The sequence below is a fragment of the Misgurnus anguillicaudatus genome, chromosome 25 (assembly GCF_027580225.2).
Source record: "Misgurnus anguillicaudatus chromosome 25, ASM2758022v2, whole genome shotgun sequence".
Taxonomy (NCBI): domain Eukaryota; kingdom Metazoa; phylum Chordata; class Actinopteri; order Cypriniformes; family Cobitidae; genus Misgurnus; species Misgurnus anguillicaudatus.
This window is the reverse complement of record NC_073361.2, coordinates 16,069,726-16,087,689: the sequence shown is the minus strand read 5'-3', so window position 1 is coordinate 16,087,689 and position 17,964 is coordinate 16,069,726.

The following is a 17,964-nucleotide window of genomic DNA, read 5'->3' as shown; positions in this document are numbered from 1 at the left end:
ATCACATCAAGTAGGTGCATTTTTACACAACACAGGACGGCACAGAGGCGATATGGGTATGAGGCTACGCTGTTGGCAACCAAAAAATGTAACGATCCAGCCCACTTCTACCATTAATTCCACAGTTTTGGGACCGGTAGACATGACTGAGCACGATCTAAAACATGATTGCATTGTTGAATTGACCACTTCCTGTTTCTCTAGGGCCAATTTAATGGAATCGCCCCTAGATGGGGGGGTCAGATCTATGTGGATGGCTCATATGCAAAGCCATCGGACGGTGTCTACCTGTGTGGTTATGTTGTGGTATCGGATACTGGCGAGGTTATTGAAGCCTTTGAGGTTATTGAAGCTTTGCTCTAAATTACAACTCAGCACAAGCTGCAGAATTGGTAACTCTATTACGAGCTTGTGGGCTAATGAAAGGAAAAAGCCACAATCTACACAACTCTAAATATTTGTACTCTAAATTTTGTAAAAACATGGGAAGCCTGAGATTTTGAGACAACAGATGGTAAGCTTATAGCTCATTAGTATTTGGTAGGACGGTTGACAAAAGCAGTACAGCTACCGTCTGAAATGGCAATAGTGAAAGTAAAAGATCATGGATCAGGAAATGATGACTAGGCTGTGGGAAACAAGAAGAGCAGATGAGGCTGCCAAAGAAGCAGCTCAAGCTCACATTAAATGACTATTTGAGTATGATGTCAAAACAGACCTTGCTATGGCTGTGCAAGTGATTAACATGATCAGATTGACTTCATTCGCATACTGCCGATTGGAAATTATGAAATATCTTTTTTATCACAAAGAGGATGCGCAAACTGTAGTTAAAATTTTGACAAAAGGAAATTATTCCTCGTTTTGGCATACCAAAACAATTGAATCCGACAACGGGACATTTTTGTGTCTAAAGTAACTAGCTCTTTGCTAAAGCGCTGTCTATTGATTGGCATTTTAATATTAAACGTGAAAATTAAACATAGGATAACCAAAGCTGCGTTAGAAACGGAAAAAAATGGGTAGATTTGCTACCTGCTTTATTATCCGAAATAAGAATGACTCCATCTTCAACCAAACAATTGTCTTCATTTGAAATACTAATGGGTAGGCCATTCCCCACCCTGTGGGTCAAAGGCCGCGCAGGCATTTCTTCCCCAGGTGACTGGAGGTGATACAAGAAGACTATGTGGTGTCCATAATTGAGAAATTGAACTCTATCTGTACTAATTTTCTTTGTCTCTCCCCTCAGAAAAAAACAACTTACATTTTTGCTCCAGGACAGGTTGTTCTAAATAGGAGCCTGAAGCCCACGAGGGTATGAGAGCCAAAATACCTCGGCCCAGACAAGGTGATGGCTGTGACAAAGATGGGAGTTCTGATTGACAACCAGCTACAGTGGATTCACGCCTCAGGGTTGAAGCACCACTCTGCCACGGATCAGGACACCAGAGACGAACCCAAACAACGACTACTAGTAATGGAAAACAACGGAGAACAACGAGTGAGATATCTTGATGGAAGCTCCACTGCCGAGAGGATTCGAACCATGTATTGTGACCAAAGCTTTCATCATCTTCAGCGAGCACATTGTGGAAGCAGAGCAAAGAATATTGGAAGACAACGAACACATCACACAACTGGCCCTGCAAAAGCGATCATAGATCATATGCTGTGGTATATGTTTATTTTGAATGATAGTGATCTGAAAGTCTATAGAAAAAAAAAATAATAATAAAGGTATTGGTTTCTTGAAAATAAGGGTTATTTAGGAAATTGCTATTTAATAAACTAATTGTAACTATTTGATTTCTGCAATTAGGAAAAGTATTTTCTTAAAGTATATGAAACCAGTGCTTTCCAGATGTGGACCCATAACCCTGTTATATGTCATAAATAATGTATCTGGAGTAAATGGATTAGTGATAACTCGATGTATAGAAGGTGGACCCAAACGACCTGTGATGCAAAATTTTATTTTCAAACACAAGGGAATTTTTCTTTTTGATATGGGTGTGTGGGATCAGATGTGATCCACTGACGTGTCTCAAAGGGGCCATTGTCAGAATTTAATTGTTGTTCCCCCACACCCCACATTTATATATTTGATATATTTTCATAGAACCTTGTATATTTCTTTATTGTTATACTCGGATGATTAATGAAGCAATGATACGGTTCATTTATCTTGCATTTACTAAGTTGAGATTGAGTTGTGACATTTTCCCTTGACTATGCACAAAAGCTAGACATGGGCTGGTCAGTCCAGGTCATAAAGTACGACCAGACTTCCCTGTTCTAATCTCCCTTTCCCCGTTTACACAATACAACTGTCTAAGCATTATTATTTATGTATCCGTATCCAGACGTTCCTGTGAAGGGACCAATCATGTGATTGTTCTCCAGACATGTTTGCTCAATAACTGCCCACATGATTCTTCTAGACATTATCAAATGTTTATCAGGTGACCAGTGCTTCCTTTCTGTACACTATATAAGCTGAAGCCTGTCTAATAAACTTTGGTCTATGTTTGAACTGCATCTCGGTGTCAGTGTCTTTCATGGCCCCTGATATATATCAGAACTCTCTGCTGCTCACCTCAGACCTCGTCTCTTTACTACAGATTCAACGAAAACTTCATACCTCTAGACCTGCTTAGAATTAGATTCTAACAGTACTTTTGCTCTTGTTTTATTTATAATAATTTAAGCAGGGGTTCTCAACATGTGTGGTCTAGGGACCCCTGATGTTCCACAGTCTATATACAGTGGGTCAACAAAAAAGCTTTAAATTGAACGTAAAACTGTAGTTCAAGCTGTTATTGGTGGTTGCAGTGCAGTTTTTGACATGTAAAAATGATGGTTATTCGGTCAGCATTGACAGTAATATCTAGGACTCTGCCAACTTTAAATTGGACACAGAGATGAAGTATAAATTATACAGACAGTTTTGGTAGATCAGACCTTTAGCCATTTCAGCGCTTTAATGTGCTAATAAACTTTTAGAAAGGCAATTTGCAAACATTAATTTAATAAAAAGGCAGTACTATATATCTTGTTCTAGATACTGTATGGAGTTGGATCACAAACAGCTGGACATGACAGCTATGGGACTGATAAAGTTTGGGATGTAAAAAATGTATTTGGTGGATTTTTATCATAATAGGGTGTGTGTGTGTTCATAGTGATGACACATATTTATGCTTCAACACCTAAAAGTGAATTTGGCATAATAGCTCCCCTTTAATTGGTTTCGTTGCACGGCTTTATAATAAAGCCGAAGATATACTAGGGCGCGTTATCCGCATGACCTCATTTTCGTCATCATGAGGGTCCATGTTCATCTGTGTGACTACGTTTACATATAAACCAATAACACAATTATTATTAAGGACCTAATCACAGTAAGATGTTCACATGACTGGAGCATAACCTCTTCCCTCCTGTTTACATGCAGTTTTCATTTTCTGATTATTCACTAATGATTGTGTTTGTTATTCACATGTAGCCCAGTGCAGAGCACAAATGATGAACTCATATACTGTTCACTGTTTTATTTTACTTACGATAAATGACAGACACATTCTTAACGTATTTCGTTATTCTGTGCTGTGACATAGACAGAAATATTATGATGAGAATGGAGGCTGCACCCTCAGACGGTCGAGGAATAATGGATCGTCTTCGGCCGAGCGAATATTGATCTGTTAACTTTGGAAGATAACGCGCATTGCCCAATGTTTTTCTCGAAACAGCACGATGCCCTGTCGCAAACATGGCCAGAGTGTCTCCTTTAAGCTATTCCTACAGTAGCCCTACTGCCTCAGGTCCTCCAGAGGATCAGGGAAGAAAAATGCACAATGATTCTGATCGCTCCGCTTTGGCAAAATCCCGACCTATGGCAGTTGACGGCTTCAGCATCATGGTTGATACCGCTGAGGAAAGACGTCCTCTCTCAAGCGAGAGGGCCAATTTGGCATCCACAGCCAGAGCTACGGAACCTACATGTGTGGTCTCTGAATGACAGCCTCCATGCCTTTCAGGACGAGTTTTAGAAAAGCTAAGGCTAAAGCCCCATCCACCAGGCACCTCTTCGCTCAGAAATGGTCTATTTTCTCTGATTGGTGCACAGTTAAAAGGTTAGACCCAGAGATCTGTGACATAGAACACATCCTCTCCTTTCTACAGGAATTATTGGATGACGATCGTGCGCCCTGTACACTTAAAGTCTACGTAGGGCGATTGCAGCGAAACACACTCCGATAGCCGGTCTCTCAATTGGAAAACATGACCTTGTCATTAAATTTCTATGAGGCACCCGCCGGCTCTAACCGCCGCGACCACACACAATCCTGCCCTGGGATCTATCCACGGTCCTGAAAGCTTTATGGGGTCCTCCCTTCGAGCCACTCGGCGGACTTAAGAGCCCTCTCGTTTAAAACTGCTTTGAAGCTGAAGCTTTGGCATCAGTTAAACGAGTAGGCGATTTACACACTTTCTCCATCGACCCGTCTTGTCCCGAATTCGGTCCTAACGATAGCAAAGCAATCCTTAGACCAAGAGCGGGTTACATACCTAAAGTTATATCTACGCCATTCAGGGTTCAGGTGGTCTCTCTACTTGCCCCACCGGTGGACGGTGAACAGCCTCCTAACCCTCTCTGCCCTGTCAGAGCACTAAGAATTTACACAAAGCGCTCTGCCACTTTTTATAAGTCAGACCATCTGTTCATGAGCTTCTACGGGTATGCCGGTTACTAAACGGCGGCTATCTAAATGGATCGTCGAGGCTATCTCTCTAGTGTACGCCTCCCTGAATGAACAATGCCCACTCGGTGTCAGAGCACACTCTAAGCAGGGTATGGCTTCATCTTGGGCTTGGTCTACAGGGATTTCCATTTTTAACATTTGCGACCCGGACGGCTGGTCATTACCATCTACGTTTGTCAGATTTTACAGCTTAGACGTCCCTGCCCTACAAGTGCAGGTTCTGTCTGCTTAAACTCACACACACGCATCACGGTGCACTCATTGATTTCACCTATGTCGCTGTTATAATTACAACATGCATCACGGAGCGTTTGGTCAACTCATCGTCATACTCTCTATTGTATTACACAACAAGCCTTTATGTTCTTGGTGTTCAGCAGCAGTTTTTGTATGTGAAAACTTTAACTTTTCACCACTGTACGTGAAAGTGAAAGTGTGGACTTTCATTTATGAGGACATTATTTAACAAATAGACAATACCTGTCCATAAAATAGCTTTTAAGTGAACTGTTCCATTACTTTTGGGCTCTTATTGAAAAGCTGTAATTCATAAACCTCTAAGTAAAGCTAAGAGTGTGCACTTTAAGCCATATTATTTTTAGGAGATAACTGTGTTATTAACATGTAAGTGGTATTAACATGATTTACATTAAAATGTTTTTGAAACAAGTATTTGAAAAATACTTTAGTTCCATTTACAAATACAAAATAGTTCCATTTCAATAGTTTGAAAGCATCTAAAAATACAAATAATAGTACACATAAATAATAACAAAAAATAATAAGCATATTCTAAACAGTGGTTAAAATTATATGGGGTTCCCTGACATTTTTCTGCCTTGTAAGAGGTCCCTGGCCCCAAAAAAGTTTGAAAACCCCTGAAATAAAAAAACTTGACCAACCTGAGAGAGTATGTGCTAACACAAAGCTGATGATGATAAAAAAAATTATCTGGATTCTTGCCATCTGGATTCATATTAAAGACATAGAAAAAGGCTTAACAATGCAAATAACAACATCACACTTCACTTTTGCTACAGTTTGTCACTACAGTAGTCATGCATTTTCTTACGCTGTGAAATTAGTATGATCAAACTGTGAATTTGTTTCTATAAATACATCTTTAATACATATTAACTTAATATGCCACAATTAACCCAAAGGCATTAGGTTACATTAGTTAAAATCATTTTAGGGCTTTTAGATAAATGACCCTTAAATGTAACATTTGCACATTTTCTTTTCCAGTTTAAGAAGTTTACATTGGTAGATTTGCAGTAAAACAATTTTACTGCATATTCGCTATATGACAAATAAGTAACTAAAGACCTGACAGTATTAATAGCCTATCATGATTACTGATTGTTCAAAGTCTGCATAAACTGAAATAAATTGTTTACATCTGTGTTTGAGTTATTTATGAGAAATCAAAAATATCCAGTGTGAAAAAAGACTAAAGTGTTTAAAATGAAGTCTTTAAGAAAGGGACCTTACCTCAAAACATGAGAGTTTAACTGAGATACAAAAGCAGAAGTGTCCAAAAATGTCTTGCTTAACAACTCAAACATGTCATACAGGAAGAGATTTTTAGGCAAATATACTGTGGTCAAGCCTACATGAAGAAATGCAACAACACATACAGTAATAGCATATCTTTCTATTGAAATACTTGATTCAGTTTCATTTTGTCAACTTTTGAAAGGTTCCTGCCCTAAACACCACACATTATTCAATCAGATCTTCAATGCGTCATTTTTATTCATTTTAGTATAAAAAATGTTTAAGGCTTAAGGATATTATAAACTTGTATGGTCCAGAATGCTGACAAAATTGGCATTTTGCCAACACAGTTGGTAGTTGCCATACCTCACCATTCAGACAAAAAAACAAAACAGAAATCAACATGCTATAATGATGCTCATTAAAGATAATTTTAAATATTTTAAGAAAATCATATCTGAACATTGGTACATCACTAGGATAATTTACACGTGTGCTCGACTTCATGCTACACCACAGGAACCAACATATTTTTCCCCACGCTAAAGATGTCTTTTGTCCATGTTTGTACCATGTGTACGTCATGTTACTTGATGGACTTTGCATTTGCAGGTCAAGGTTACATTACTTCCCACAGTGACTGAAGCAGATGGCAGGGAGCTTCAGCAGAGCAGATCAGATTCACTGAAGTGCCCTTCATCAAAAATTTAGACACATTACGACTGGATATAAGCTCAGGAGGCTGTGGTGAATCTGGTAAATGACTTCAGACAATTTATTAATAAAAAGCATTAAGTAATATTTATGTTGCACTGCCTGATATGACTTCACTGACAACTAGTGGTGTGGATGCAGCATCACATAAAGTAATGGTTTATCAATGCTATTGTACAATTAAATGAACTATTCACAGTCAACCATTATTAATATATTTTTTTAAATAATAAGTAATGTTACAGGTGCTAGTGTCAAACGTTTAAAGGGGACATATCATGAAAATCTGACTTTTCTCATGTTTTAGTTCTGTAATTGGGTTCCCAGTGTTTCTGTCAACATAGAAAATGTAAAAAAAACCTAGTAACTTAGCTTTGGTAAACCATTCTCTGCAAGTGTGGCCAGATGGCAGAGGGAAGGTAGAACAATAAAATGACCCAAGAGTTGAACAATGCCTGACTACGCCACCCTGGGAAGGAATTTACTTAAATTAAGCACAGGTTCCCTGTGGCAAAATAAACCATGGAGACAAAGGTATTGATATGAAAGTAGAAAATGTTTATTATTACATTTTTAATGACACAAGATAAATCTAAAAGGCATTCAATATAAAAAGACACTGATGGTCCAGAGATGACAATAACAAAAACGAGGAGCTGCAGCTTCCACCTAAAGGAAGACTTCAGCTTCTATAAAACAGAATAAACACACCCACACAATCACACATACACAAGCACACACTCAAACAAAATGGTTAACACAAAATTTAGTCCGGCAATACAGCTTATGCTTGATGTCTGCCAAACACTTATACACATAACAAAACTGACCCTTAGTTGAGTCTATAAGAATGATAAAGAAAACGAAACCAATTATTACTGATATAAATGAAATGAAAGAAAGCAAACAATCACGCCAGTAACACTGGCACTAGTACAAAAAGTAACCCAAATAATAAACACATTTAACAAAAATAAACAATTTAAATAAAAACAAAACTGTACCATACAAATGCAATGAGCACTCCCAACCCCCCAGTAAAGTGATGGTCATTGGGTTCACAACAGTATTAAAACTAAAACTCAAGACGAGAGTCATCAACCAGGAACAAGACAGCGGTGACGTCACTGCGTCTGCATGTTACTATTACTCTACAATACAGGGGAAAACAGATCACATTAACAGGTCATTAATTGACCCTAACCAATCAATAGATTAATACCATAATGATTTTATCTTTTAACCCCTCATATCTCTACCTGCCACACAAGCATGTGAAAAAATAGGTCATTAAAATTTGGCTTCCCCTGTGATGTCAGAAGGGGATAATACCACCCCTTAATCTGCTCAAGCCAACCACGACACTGCCATTTAGTTTAGATATCAGCTCATTTGCATTTTAAAGGACACACCCAAAATGGCACATTTTGCTCACACTTACAATGTGGCAATTTTAACATGCTATAATAAATTATCTATATGATATTTTGAGCTAGAACTTCACAGATGTACTCTGGGAACACCAAAGATTTATTTTTCATCTTAAAAAAGTATTGTGAAATGTCCCCTTAAATCTTTTCTGTACCACTTTATGTTGTGATTTTGTAAAACAGCCAATTCATCTTTCTTTCTTTCTTACTTCTTATTCGATACCTGAGTTAAACTACACAATAAAGTCTGTAATAAGATGATTGTTCAATGTAGTTAGATCAGAAGCGTTTAATTTTCATATACAGTTCATAAAACTAGGAGACATATTTAGATGATTCTCATTCACCCAATAAACTTAAATTTATTAAAAAGTAAAATAGGTAATTGTTAAAATGCAACAGTTTTTTTTTTTTACATTTTATCAATAATCAGACACTTATATACAAAGCATTTATCCAAGATCAAACAAAAAGCATATAGTATTGAAATGTTTTGTATTGATCTGACTGAATAGTTTCACTGGTGTAACCTAAAGTATTCAGGTTGATTTTGACATATTGAATAATATATTTGAGTAACTCAGATTAAAAACATTAATGGTTATTGTAAGGATATTTGACGAAGCCTTTTCAGAAGACCCAGCATGTTGGTTTCACACATTGATAAAAGAAGAGAAATGCAGTGCATTCAAAGTAGGCCTACATATGGCCTTAGAAAAAATGTGTTGCAAAATGTAATAACACATCTGACCTTTTATACACAGTACAGTGTATTTTTAATGTGGAGGATTTAATATGTGCAGTTTGTTTGATCTGAATCCGTGTTGATGTTGGTCATTGCTCACTAAAATTGTCAAATTGTCAAATTGTTATACTGTGTCTTGGTAATCATCAGTAAACATTTAAAATCTATAAAAAGGACTCACAGAGACATTTTGTATCAGTGTAAAATACATCTATAACCAATCACCGGTTATTTTGTTATTTCTGAACTCTACTAGTGGTAAAGATGTGTGGTGTGGAGAAGTCAATCTCTTCATAGACAGCATCATCAGTTTTCTCAGACATTTCACTCTTCATCAAAAAAGCAGTGTTACAATAGATACCCAGCATGTCTTCATTTTTATCTGCGGTCTGAGGAGACAAATCACAGGAAAATATATCAATGTTTATATTTGTTTTTTAACAAATGTGGAGTTTAAACAGAAAAATAATCTTTATTTTTTATTTATTTAAATTAGTAATTGGATTTGAATAAAGTCTTAATTCCTTTAGAAATGTTGTCTTTAAAATTAAAGTGCTTATGTTGAATGGTACTGTACACCCACCTGATCTTTTCTTCTGGTGTTGGTCCGACTCAATGTCTTTGTCCTGATACAGAATACAATCAACAATACATTTGTGTGTTTTGTTTATTATGAAACCTAATGATAACATCTATTATTATATCTTTACCTCATACAATAAAATACTGCAGAAATCACAAGCAAAGCCAAAAGTCCTCCTATACAGCCATAAATCACAGCTTTAAAGGATCCTAAAATAATAAAGTGCAACACTTATTCAGAAATAACATCATACAAGACAAAGATGCTGCATAAATGACTAAGAGTATAACTGTGATTATACAACAGTTCTTTCTGGTTCTCGAATCTGATTGGCTAAGAGCTATGCGATATTGTACTGATAACGGCACAGTAACCGCTTCACCTTTCGTATCATTCCGCCACCTAGTGAATGGAGGTCCTAAACAGGCTCATCTCTGAATGGAAAAACACAGACGCGCTGTTTTTAAACACTCTCCGTGTGTCTTATTAGTTCACTAGCTCGTAAATCAGTCTGTGAATCCCCAATCGGAAGTTATTATTCCGTTAAAGATCAGCGCTCTTGGATGTTACGTTAAATGGGATTAATGTCTTGTCACATCATGTGGACACTTGGAAAGAGGAATGTAAACACATTTTCTGGAGCTATATCTCTTATCAGAACGCGAAAACACTGTGGAACTGCAGGTAAGCACTGCAGCTTTTAAATGTGGACATTGATCATTTATTTAATCACGACGTGACTATTAAAACATGTTATGAGAATATCGCCACTGGTATATTTAAAAGCAGCATGCAAAAACATATCTCTGACACTTATAAAAAACTGTTTTATATAGTACTGACAAGAACAAAGTTTAATAATAATCGAGTGCTCGTATCGCGTTAAGAGTAAATGGGAAACCAATAGTAACATTATATAAGTATAGTTTAATTAACTTTTACCTCGCGCCAAAACAATAACAACACAAAAGACACTAAATATGAATAAGAAAACAAGTAATAATTTTATCATGACACCAAATACTGCTGATTTGATCTCATTTTGACCATCAAAAACAAACAAGGCGAATATCAGAGCCAGGGAATCCCTGTCAGAGATGTAGCCCAGAGAGGGCGGTGGTCAGCGGGGCGAGTGAACACTGACGTCCGCTCATGCTTTGGTTCTCATACGTACCGAATCTCACTAAGCAAACGTTCAAACAGGCGCTATCTTTACTAATCGACTGTAGATTTAAATATAATACATATATATTCTCGACTGAACTAATAAAACTACACTTTGTGACCAAGAAACGTTAATATAAAGAAACGCCTATCCGTCCATTGAGTTGTTATGCGATTCAAAGCAGCCAAAAGTGTTACCTGTCATTCTGGCCGCCCTCAAATCTGTGGCGGAAGAAGTAGTTCTCAAACAAAGAGGCTTTTAAAATAACTCCGTTGTTGTTTTCTAGTTTTCGTTTTTCAAACGTGTGCCGTCGAACTGTTGTATAAAAGCAATATCGCTCTCGGAGTCCTGTGATATAGCTCTATATCATCACGGCTGTGATTGCCTCCGGCACTCGGCCTCTGGCCTAATCACAGATGATATAGAGCTATATCACACTCCTACTCAAGGGATATTGCTTAATCATCTCCAAAACTATAAGAGTAAACTTGTGTACGTTGAATCTTTTCTGATAAATATTACCTGAGATTAACAGTTGAATCTCTTCTGATGATTGGTTGCCAAATTTATTCAGTGCTGTGCAGAAATACCATCCTGCATTATTATGAGTTACAATGAAGCTCATCATCTTTTCCTGTGCTAAAGGTGTCTTCTGTCCACGTTTGTACCAGGTGTACGTCATGTTATTTGATGCACTTGCTTTGCTTTTGCAGGTGAAAGTTACATTAGTACCCACAGTGACTGAAGCAGATGGTTTAATAATGACATGAGTGTCTTTTGGAGAAACTTGGGAGAAAAGCACACATGACATCCATTAACTGAGACACTACCTATAGTTGCATGTTTTTAACATAGATACATGAAATGTCTTACATGAAACTCGCAGCATGACTGTGCTGTTCACAGTTGTGTTATTGGAGATGTTTCTTGGATATGTTACAGTGCAGGAGATGTTCATCTTGTGATCCATGTATGAAGCATTGAAGGTCATTGAGGAAAACACTGAATAAGTTTTATCAGGTTTCTCCTGTAACTGTGTTATAATGTTGGCAGATTTGGGGATGTTAGTCCAGGATAATGTAGGAGGTTGTTTGGGGCAGGGAGCTTCAGCAGAGCAGTTCAGATTCACTGCAGTGCCCTCCATCACATATTTAGACACATCTGGACTGAATAAAAGCTCAGGAGGCTGTAGTGAATCTGTAGGGTAAATAAGACAGCTCTTAAAAAAAAAAAACATTCAGTCATTTTTATGTTGCACTTCCTGATATGACTTCACTGACACCTAGTGGTGTGGATGCAGCATAACGTAAAGTGATTCTTAAGGTCGTGTGTCTTTTTCAGCCAAATCCCATAAATCTGTGTTGTGTTCTTTAGTTTTTCTTCAAATGTATTGATATTGAATGTGCAGGGTATCAGCACACAGGAGTCTGTCAGAGCTGTTACTGTGTGTGGAAATACAGCTGAGTAAACATCACCAACTGAAACATAAAACACACATTAATGACTGTATAAGAGAGATCAATAAACATTATTATCATTTATAGCTGTATAGTTTTTCACTTACTGTTGCTTATTTACAATCACACCAAATGTAAAGATTGACTGACCTGAGTGAGTTTGTAGTAACAAAGAGCTGATGATGATAATGAATGAGATGATCTGCAGTCCAGACATCACTTCATAAGATCAAACAGACATTACATATACATTAGATCAGAAAAATTACATTTTCATGCAATTATATATTTATAATAATAATTCATAATACACATTTAGATGGTTTTCATTCATATAACAAAATGATTTGCATAAAGTAAAAATAGATATGGGCAGTTGTTCATTTTGTTTTTCATGAAGCAGAAACTTATATCCAAAGTGAAAAAATAAAAGAGCAAGATTTAACCTCACAGGCACAGTATGTTATTTTCTCCGCTAGACGTTTACTCTCACTGTCAATGGGAATTGATGCAACAGGACTCATAAATCATGCTCATTGATGACATAATGAAGTAAAGATTTATAACGGTTACATTATAATGTAAGTGCACAGTGTGGCTTAATAGAAGCAACAGCAAAGTCAACTTGCTAGACACTTTAACTAGTCCTACTTCTGCATATGAGGGGGAATACGTAGGCACGGAGTCTGGGGAGTGAATTTCGAAGGGGAACGAGGGAGTTCCACCTCAAACTGGTTAGAATTTAAAGCGTAACTAAACCTCTGGTCAGAGCCTGACTCCACCCACTGGCAATATTTGAAAAATGCAAGAAAAGTGGGCAGATCCCAACGGAGATAGAGGGGACGAACGAACTAAGCTCGTACCAAGCATGTGGTGAGCTTGAACCTGCTTACGTCACAAGTTACTTTTTGGACCCAACATCCAATAGGAAAATTCAACTGCAGTAGCCACCGTTCAACCTGAAGAGGGCAGCACTCAGACGTTTTTACACCATATATTGTAGTATTGAAACACTTTATATCCAAATGTCAAAAAACTTACTAAAATCAATGAACAGCACTAATAAAGCATCATTCTTACACATCATTAACTAAAAAAAGTTGGTTAAGGGTTTAGTTACTCTTTAATAATGCATCATAAAGCTTGTCACATGACACTGCACAGTCACAGTGGCACCGACTGATTTATCATTTAATTTAAGTTTTTTCCTCTTTTTTAAAATTTCCTAAGTAAACTAAAAAAAAAAAATCTTTAACATGAGCACAAATTTATTGTTAAAAGTTTGTGTGACTTAAATACTCAAGAAAACATAGCCTACAGTACATAAGAGGATTGTTTGTTATTTTAAACTAATCTAAAATGTTAATCTAATCTAAAAAATTAACCCTTTCAGACCCTGCGTCCACTGGAATTGACATCACATGTTTTCTGGTTCAAACCAATAAAGTGCTGATCAACCAATCAAAATAAGGCAGACTGATTAAACACTGGAAAAAATAATCAGGTCTGAAGGGGTAAAACTATACTCTCCCATTGAGTTTTCATTTCCAGCCTTGCATCAAAGTATAACAAGAGTAACACAACAATATTCCCTTTGAATCGTACTCTCAAAACTTTGATATTATAGGCGGCCTAAGTGATGACACATGAGATCAAAGAAAGACCCCTATATTTTTTATAGCAACAAAAGCAGAAACCGAGGATAACCCAGGCTTAACGCCATTGACAAGCGACTGGGGGACTTCTTTGAATTCAAGCATTGTTTAAAGGTCACAGTCTTTCTGATCCCATTTTTTATCCCTCGTTAGTGTGTAAAGTTGCTATAATTGCATAAATGATATGTAAAATAATAAAGCTTAAAGTTCACTGCCAGGCGATATTTTCTTTAACAGAACTCGCCTTTCAAAGCCTACAGCGAACGGCCGGTTTGGACCACTAGAACAGTTTTTGACTAAACTCCACCCACAGGAACACGTCAGTCGCAAGCTAAGCTAACGGCAAGCTAAGCTGCAATTGAATCACAACACACTAAACAAACTACACAATCAGAACTCTATACGTATTTCTGAAGGAGGGACTTCATAGGACAAGGAAGACATCAGCCCACTTTGAGAACAGTGAAAACAGCGCTATACAGATAAGTAAATTGTGTGAACAATATCAAATTTTTTACACGTGAAACATGAACACATGTTATATTGCCCACTGTAAACACAACCAAAGCTTCAAAAACACAGAAAGAATGCAACCTTTGCGAAAGATTTGGGATAATACTAGGCCTATATATGTAAACAAAATATATAACTCTGTGCTAGGGATTTTTGGATTTTTAATGCAAAAATCTTTCATATCATGCCTTTAAGAGGAAACATTAAGCACAGTATACAAATATAGATTTATAAGAAGGGAATAGTATTGGAATGCAATGTAATATATTAACTCACATTAAAACTGAGTAGTCCATTTTAAAAGTTATTTTGACAAAAACATTTAATTTGCAATTACAAACGTTTTCCTCAAGACTGTTTCAATTACAAATGTCCAAGACCATGATAGCAATTTAGATAAACTTGAACAAAAAAAACTTCTGTCTTCAACAAGAAATGATTGTTGTTTAATTTATGTTTATAATATGCATTAAGCATGCAAAACAAAAGAGTATTTTAATAAAAGATACTTACCTCAGTGCAGTCTGATCAGTTTTAACGTCAAAGCAACAGTGTTTAAAACTGTCCTTGTCATCAAAACATCATCTAAAGATAAAATGAGCTATGATAACATGGCCTGCAGGAAGACCCGGCAGTACCAGGAGCAGTGGTTTCACACTTTAACAGGAAGAGCAATGCATTTAGATATGCAAAGACACAGCATATGAAAAACATTAGAATAATTCAAAAACACACAAGTTCTTTTTTATATACAGACTATATAATACAGCACCGTGCATCTTTCAATGTGGAGGATCAAATAATCACAGTCTGTTTTCTCTGAATCAGTGTTGTTAATGATCCCAGAGAGAAATTCCCTTTCTCGCCGTTAGGGCCAATTCACACCGGCTGTGTGGCGTATCTGATGCGCTGCTGTTGCTATAGGTGACATATATTTTGCCTGGAAACGCTTCCAAGACGCTTGCGTGTGGCGTGAAAATTAGGCGTCCGTCCTATTCCTAGCATGCACGCGTTTTCGGCGCGGCTCGAGCCGCGTTTGAGGCGTGCGTGTCATGCAGGCGGTGTGAACTGTCAAACCTGCTAACATGGGAGCCTAAATAAAAACGGACACGCCACACAGCTGAGACGCACACGCCACGCAGCCGATGTGAATCGGCCCTTAGGGTAAACAAGAGTTGTGGGCCTGATAATATCTGTGGGCGGCCAAATCCCTCCCACTATGAAGTGATACCAAAGTGCCAAAGTGAGGTGAGCTGACCCGACCTGACCAAAACCAAACAGTGAGGTACTATAAAATGGAAAACGCCAATAAAGGCAAGTGTGTGCCTTTCCTTATTAAGTCCAATCAGTTTAATTAAACACTTAAATGAAGGAGTAGAACCATCTTAAGGAGGATCAGAAGAAATAGACAGCATGTAAGTTAAATATGAGTGTTACAGCAAAGGGTCTGAATATTTATGACCATGTGATATTTCAGTTTTTTTTTTTTAATAAATTTGCAAAAATCTTAGGGATGCACCGAAATGAAAACTCTTGGCAGAAAACTGAAACACAGAAAGAAATTATTATGCCAATTATAAGTACTATTGCATTTATGGCTATCACTGTGTACTAACTAGGGGTGTGACAGATCACAAAACTCACAGTTTGGATCACAGATTTTGAGGCACGGATCAGATTATTTTTCGGATCAGCAAAAAGGGGGTGGGAAAAATCTAATAACAAACTAGCTACAGAAGTGATTTTCTCTTTGTCTTGGGTTGTTTGATTAACAAGACAGACTTAAGTAGGTTAATTGACGTTACTGTCTCTTTAAGACCAAATAAGCTTGGACTGGTTTCTGGCTGTAATCTATACATACACTTAAGACATAAACAAATGTTTTTATTACAAAAAGAATACTGTGGAGATAATTTTGTTTATATGTGCCCTGTCAATAACAGAAAGATTTTATGTTTTCTTGCTTTTTGATACGGGTCTCTCGTATGCACTACTGAGTGCCCTTAAACGCGCATGCACACAGAGACCGAGGGTGAATCCCAAACAGCGCAGCATTTTTTTCTTTGCTTTATTCGGCAAATGTTTGTTAATGGACAGTATGACACATTAGCGCAACTCTCTCTAAAGTTTATACATCAAGAGTTCTGATCGATCTGACCGAGTTCAACCGCATGTGCCTACAGAAAGCGCTGAAGTCAGGGCTAAAGTCAACAACATTTCGGCCGTATTGTTTCGGTGATAAAATGCTCTTTTGGGCCATTTTCGACCGAAAATTTTTGGTGGCCGAATATTCGGTGCATCCCTAAAAATTTCTACATCTGTTTTTTCTGTCACGATGGGGTGCTGAATGAGAAATAAATTAACTTTTTTGATATAAGCAAATGGCTGCAATTGAAACAAAGAGTAACAAATTTAAAAGTTTCTGAATACTTACTGTACCCACTGTATGGTACATGAATATGTGTTTATCTTTATCTATATAGCACATTTAGAAAGTATTCAGACCTCCTTCACTTTTTTAATTTTTTAATGTTGCAGCCTGATACTACAATCATTTCAATATTTGTTTTCCTTATTAATCCTCACTCACGTATCCCGTAATAACAAAGTAAAAACTGAATCTTAGAAATTTCCGAAATGTATTAAAAAGAAAAAAACTGAAATATCACATTTACAGAAGTATTCAGACCCTTTACTCATTATGTAGTTGAAGTCCCAATGGCAGAGATTTGAGGTATGTACAGTATATGTACAATATATTAACATAATGTTTTACATTATGTATGATGATCACAAAACAGACAATCACAATAAAAAAAAAATATAAATATATATATATATATATATATATATATATATATATATATATATATATATATATATATTAAACAAACATCATGACACATGGGTGTACTGTATTTCTGTGAGTTCATCACATCTGAACAGCTATAACAGCAGAAATGTATTGCAAAAAAGTGGGATTAACAGGGGGAGCAAAAATAAAAATGTTATTGAAAGTCCTGGTGCCTTTTGTCTCACAATTAATATATTAACTTGTAAAAAGGAAGGCTTCTCATAATGACAAAATGACTCATGATCACATCTAATGTTGTTTTTCTCACATATGGGTGTAAATGTCTCATCTAAAGCACTGATCTATGTTGAGCAGATCTTTATCTCAGATCTTTATCAGATCTATTCAAGAAGCTTATGTGAAACATTTTTCTACTGTGGTTGTTGTGTTAAAAAATAATCCTTACATATAAATTCAGTTAATGATGCAGTTTATAAAAACTGGGTTTACCTCATACTTATTTTGTATTTGGGATTATATTGCTAAATCTGGCAGTTTCCCAGACAGGGTTTAGATTAATCCAGAACTAGGCCTTAGTTATATTAAAGCTAGGGTAGGTAATCCTGTTCAGATACATTT